Raw genomic sequence first — 6,551 nt, forward strand, 5'->3', positions numbered from 1 at the left:
GTAAAATTAAAATTTTGTACCCTCCCGAGGAAGTCAATACGCATTAAAATCTAACAGTTTTACTGGTCATGTAACGCCCGACTTTCCCTTATTTCTTTAAGTTGCTTTTGGATTACTGTCGAATTTTTTTTAGCCAACTATCGTTCCGTTTTATTTTGAGAGCCCATGGAATTTTTTTTTTTTTTTAAGAAGCCGAAACATTAAAAAATTATTGTATTTCTCCTGAAGTCAAAATTGAGTCAAATAAATATCTCCCAATCCCATTACTATACGGTTTTCTCCATATCTCCTACTCTCCTTAAAAATCTCCAACAAAATACTTTGTTAACTCTATTTATACTTTTCCTCCCACAATCTCAACAACCTATCGTTCCTGCAGTTTTCTTCCCTTCCAACAAAGGTATAATCTTCCACTTCAATTCAGTGTATACAACTATCTGGATCTTAAAAAAAAAAAAAAAAAAAAAAAAAAAAAAAAAACTATCTGGATCTTAAACCCATAGCACCATATTTTTTTCTTGTCACAGTTGAGAGGAAAAAAAAATCGAGCAGCCTGTCTGTGAACCCAAATCCTCCCTGCAAATCTCAATTTGTTCTCCTCTTTCCAAAGGTATATCCATTTTTTTTTTGTGAATCTCCTGCATCCCATTCCATGACATAGCACTTTAGTTCACTGCCAAATCTGGATTTAACTAGGAATTTCTGAAACTTGACGAATGATGCATTGGTGCTAAAGTTACGATCTTGAATCTACCTGCAGTAATTTTTGGCCCTATGAACCACTTCTAAACTTAAAGAAAAGAAATTGTGAAAAACAGATTTGGAATCTTATAAAAAAAAGGGGGGGTTTAAAATGGGGAAAAGGGGATTGGACTTACCTGCTGTGCGAAGCGGGGCTGCTCGGCGATGAAGATGCGGTGACGGCAGTGATTTGCAGCAGCCCTGGACGGCGGCTGCTGGTGCAGATTTAAGAGAGGAGAGGAGGCATCACCATTTGGGTGTTTAGTCACAGTTTTGGAGAAGAATTTGAGAGAGAAAGAGGATGGAAGAAGAAGGCGTGTTAGTAATATTTGGGAGTATATGTGATGCCTTTTTATTTTCTTTGTTTTGGGCAATGTGGGAAGTAGACATGTGTGGGTAGAGAGTTTACGTGTGATGTTGAAAGTTTTTGCTCAATTCTTTTATTTGTTGTTTCTGTTTTCACGCGGTGTTGGATTAGGAGTATTTTTATTTATTTATGAAATTGTTTATTTAATTAGCTTGTTTGGTTCTTCTGTGATACAGAAATAGGCGTAGTTGTTGGGGTATACGTACTGCCTTTTTATTTTTTCTTTGTTTTGAGTTGCTGGGAAGCAGATAGGTGTGGGTAGGTAGTATTGACGTATGGTGTTTGGGAGTATTTTAAGATACAGACTCTTTTCATACTTTAGTTCGATTTAATAGGAATGACCTATTGAGTTGGGCAATTTAAATTTATGTGTGGTTGGAATTTACATAATTAGCTTATATCAGTTTAGTGATTATCAAAAGATTTCGAATGATGTCTGGGACTGTTGTATATAATTGATGAGTCTGATTTCTTAATTTTCAGAGTGACGTTGGAACAAGTTTGAGATATGAGGTTTTGCTAAGAAAAGAGAAAGGGATAAATTGAGCACACACTTAGGATGCATGCACTGTTAAATTTATTATTTTGCATAGTCTAATTTTTGCATATCATGTTATTTTGAAAAGGGTGAATTTGTGCACGTTGTTTGCGGTGAGAACAGGAAGTGGTTTGAGGAGTTAAGCTTTCGAGGTGGGCTTTCTTTTTAAATAAGGGCAATGCCCTAAGTATATTTTTATGCAAAAATGATATGAATATTTGTCATGCCGTGTTTTGTTTTATCTATGGAACCTATCTGATGTGGCTTTTGCCATCAATGGATAATCGAATTCGGGTCTGTCTAGGGAGCGAGTCCCTATTCAGGCTAGTGTACACCTATGGAGATCGTGAGCCGTCTTTCGGGTCGGCCGGTCTAGTGACTTGGAATGTGGCCACGTTCCTTGTCATCAATGGATCAGATATGGTAGACATCTATGGGAAAATGGTTGATCAACCGAATTTTACGATGGAAATGATTTTAGTGTCTTGGGCGATTTCTAAAGTTAAAACCCCATGGTCACTCAATGGTGGCATGATAAATACTTTTATAAAATGTTTTCGGCATGAGTCCACTGAGTGCATCAAGTACTCAGCCCTGCTTTTCTTTTAAAAATTGCAGGTTGAGCGTGACGGGTGTGGTGGGTGTTGAGCAAGACCGTTGAAGAAATTAAGTGTTTAGAATGTGTCATGTCTTCACACGTGGCATATTCCTTCTCTCGAAATGCTTCCGCTAAGTAGTTGTCCTTCTTTTGAGTTCTTGTATCACTAAGATAATATTCATTTCTTTGAGTTGTTGATTGTTGAGATACTCTGATTTTATTCGAGCTATTCCCATTTGTTTCGAGCTATGGTCGATTTGTGTTGTTTTCCCCTTTCTTCCCCGCTTCTTTAATCCTCCCCTAGTCGCGATCAACCGTGTTTTCTATCCTTAGAAAATGCGGGCGTGACAAAGTGGTATCAGAGCAATTTTTCTTTCCGCTCTGGACCCGAGAGTCTTTTTCTGACTTAGTCTAGACTTGTTTCTCTAGACTAAAATAATAATTATAATAATAATAATGATAATAATAATAATAATAATGATAATAATAATTGTGCATTGAAGGCTCAACATCCCGCTTCGCCGCGCTCAATCAAGAAAGAGGTAATTTTTTTTATGAAAAAAAAATCTTTATGAGAAAGTTTTCAGGAAATGAGATGAGAAGAGCTATGGTTATGAAAACAAAGTATGTTTTTACAATGGGATAGAGGAGCTATGGTATATATAGGTGTGTGTGTGTGTTTTGCGAGAAGATGAAAATCTACGGTGATAGAAAGATGTATGTTATGCAATGGGGTGATTTATCTTTTATGAAAAGAAAATTGATCAATGGAAATACTGTGTTTATGAATTATTCGAAAATTTTTGAGTTTCGAGAAAAATAGTTTTAACTTTCTCGTTTGGAAAATTGAGCTATGGAAGTGTGATAATATTTATGTTATGAGGTGCAAAGTATGATGCGTTATTCTATGGAGTGTTTTATATGATGGATGAAAGTTGATGCGAAAGTATATTTTAGTTTTGAGTCAAAACTTTTACTTTAAAAGTGAGATGTGGAAATTTTAGGAAAGTGTGAAAGAGTTTGAAGAAAGCTTTTGTGTCAAAATTTTATGAATGCAAATGTGAGGTGCGAAAGTATTTAGCTATGAGATGTGAAAATGTTGTGTGTTTATCTTGTGGTATGAATGACGTTAATTGTGGTAGATGTTGAGATGAGAGATGATGAAGTATGTGGCGAACATAGAGTGCTTATGTTGTTGGCTAGATCGAATACACGCAAACCGTAGTTTTAAGTTGAGATAATCTATCACTTTTCCAAGTGACAAAAATGAACGACAATCTGAAAGTGTGGGGCGAATCCCTAATTTATCAAAAATACGAGGCAAGAAAAATCGAAGAATGAGGAGAGAAGTCAGTATTATGATGTATGAAAAGATATGAAAGTGGTGAAGTTGGAATATGAACAACCGTACTAACTCGTGTGCCTATGAAACAGAATGCCACCGAGACGTGGACGTGGAGACGGATGTGGACGTGGTCCACGAGTAGGGCGCAATGGGGAGGAACGGTCCGAGGAGAGTGTTGGAAATCAACCCCCGCCACCACCACCACCCCCACCTCCACCTCAAGAAAAAGGATACATCAAGACATTTTTTAAGCAAAACCCACCACAGTTTGATGGACTTGGAGAGCCACCAAAGGCAGAGGCCTGGATACGCGCCCTCGAGCGTATATTCGAGTTTATGGAGTGCACAGATAGGGAACGTCTCGCTTGTGTGACTTTTCAATTAACTGGGCCTGCCGATTTTTGGTGGGATACTAAGCGAAGGACAATGAACCCCGCACGCCGTGAGGCGCTGACATGGAATGAATTCAAGGAGGAGGTGTACAACAAGTACATTCCCATGAGCTACAGACGGGCAAAGATAGTTGAGTTCCACACCCTAAAACAAGGAAGCATGACGGTGACGGAGTACGACCGTGCTCTCTGTGAAATGACCCGATATGCGCCCGAGTTAGTAGACACAGATGAGAAAATGGCTGAAAATTTTCGTTCTGGCCTTAGACACGAAATAAGAGTAGCCGTGGCCAGCCGTAGAGGAGTTACATACTCCGAGATTTTGAGTTGCGCTTTAGATGTGGAAGAGGCACTGCCTAAGGATGAGACGGTAGCGAATCCTACACCACCAACACCACAACAACAACATAACTCTCAAGACAAGAGGAAATGGGATGGGGATCAGGGTCCATATGAAAATAAGAGGCAACAACATATCCAGACTGCTCCCAATCAGAGGGGTAATTTCCGACCTAGGATTCCTCCATGCACTATATGCTTTAGGAACCACCGTGGAGAGTGTAGACTCAAGTTTGATGGATGCTACAACTGTGGTGGAAATGGCCATTTCTCTAGAGATTGCCCAAGTAAGAATGTTGGAGTAGGTGTAAGGCAAAACGACCAAGGACCACGCCCACAACTTCAAGCAATTCAAGCCGACCCAAGAGGAGACCCAGCTCCACCCCCAAACCAATAGTAACATTGTGGTTGCAAGGAATACTCTTGAGAATTTGAAGATAAGATGGAGAGTACTAGGAAACGTTTAGTTATATTTTTGCAAATTTCGGGACGAAATTTTTGTTAAGATGGGTAGATTGTAACGCCCGACTTTCCCTTATTTCTTTAAGTTGCTTTTGGATTACTGTCGAATTTTTTTTAGCCAACTATCGTTCCGTTTTATTTTGAGAGCCTATGGAATTTTTTTTTTTTTTTAAGAAGCTGAAACATTAAAAAATTATTGTATTTCTCCTGCAGTCAAAATTGAGTCAAATAAATATCTCCCAATCCCATTACTATACGGTTTTCTCCATATCTCCTACTCTCCTTAAAAATCTCCAACAAAATACTTTGTTAACTCTATTTATACTTTTCCTCCCACAATCTCAACAACCTATCGTTCCTGCAGTTTTCTTCCCTTCCAACAAAGGTATAATCTTCCACTTCAATTCAGTGTATACAACTATCTGGATCTTAAAAAAAAAAAAAAAAAAAAAAAAAAAAAAAAAACTATCTGGATCTTAAACCCATAGCACCATATTTTTCTTGTCACAGTTGAGAGGAAAAAAAAATCGAGCAGCCTGTCTGTGAACCCAAATCCTCCCTGCAAATCTCAATTTGTTCTCCTCTTTCCAAAGGTATATCCATTTTTTTTTTGTGAATCTCCTGCATCCCATTCCATGACATAGCACTTTAGTTCACTGCCAAATCTGGATTTAACTAGGAATTTCTGAAACTTGACGAATGATGCATTGGTGCTAAAGTTACGATCTTGAATCTACCTGCAGTAATTTTTGGCCCTATGAACCACTTCTAAACTTAAAGAAAAGAAATTGTGAAAAACAGATTTGGAATCTTATAAAAAAAAGGGGGGGTTTAAAATGGGGAAAAGGGGATTGGACTTACCTGCTGTGCGAAGCGGGGCTGCTCGGCGATGAAGATGCGGTGACGGCAGTGATTTGCAGCAGCCCTGGACGGCGGCTGCTGGTGCAGATTTAAGAGAGGAGAGGAGGCATCACCATTTGGGTGTTTAGTCACAGTTTTGGAGAAGAATTTGAGAGAGAAAGAGGATGGAAGAAGAAGGCGTGTTAGTAATATTTGGGAGTATATGTGATGCCTTTTATTTTCTTTGTTTTGGGCAATGTGGGAAGTAGACATGTGTGGGTAGAGAGTTTACGTGTGATGTTGAAAGTTTTTGCTCAATTCTTTTATTTGTTGTTTCTGTTTTCACGCGGTGTTGGATTAGGAGTATTTTTATTTATTTATGAAATTGTTTATTTAATTAGCTTGTTTGGTTCTTCTGTGATACAGAAATAGGCGTAGTTGTTGGGGTATACGTACTGCCTTTTTATTTTTTTCTTTGTTTTGAGTTGCTGGGAAGCAGATAGGTGTGGGTAGGTAGTATTGACGTATGGTGTTTGGGAGTATTTTAAGATACAGACTCTTTTCATACTTTAGTTCGATTTAATAGGAATGACCTATTGAGTTGGGCAATTTAAATTTATGTGTGGTTGGAATTTACATAATTAGCTTATATCAGTTTAGTGATTATCAAAAGATTTCGAATGATGTCTGAGACTGTTGTATATAATTGATGAGTCTGATTTCTTAATTTTCAGAGTGATGTTGGAACAAGTTTGAGATATGAGGTTTTGCTAAGAAAAGAGAAAGGGATAAATTGAGCACACACTTAGGATGCATGCACTGTTAAATTTATTATTTTGCATAGTCTAATTTTTGCATATCATGTTATTTTGAAAAGGGTGAATTTGTGCACGTTGTTTGCGGTGAGAACAGGAAGTGGTTTGAGGAGT

The 6,551-nt window shown here is 38.0% G+C and overlaps 1 long non-coding RNA gene across 1 annotated transcript; it reads left to right on the forward strand.

Annotated features, from left to right (window-relative positions):
* The first annotated feature begins 259 nt into the window (after positions 1–259).
* On the forward strand, positions 260–1,800 carry LOC121764941. Its single transcript, XR_006042664.1, has 3 exons — positions 260–400; positions 528–610; positions 1,735–1,800. It is a non-coding gene; the product is annotated as an uncharacterized LOC121764941 (long non-coding RNA).
* Positions 1,801–6,551: the final 4,751 nt, after the last annotated feature.

This window comes from Salvia splendens, chromosome 14 (genome assembly GCF_004379255.2).
Source record: "Salvia splendens isolate huo1 chromosome 14, SspV2, whole genome shotgun sequence".
In the NCBI taxonomy this organism is placed as follows: domain Eukaryota; kingdom Viridiplantae; phylum Streptophyta; class Magnoliopsida; order Lamiales; family Lamiaceae; genus Salvia; species Salvia splendens.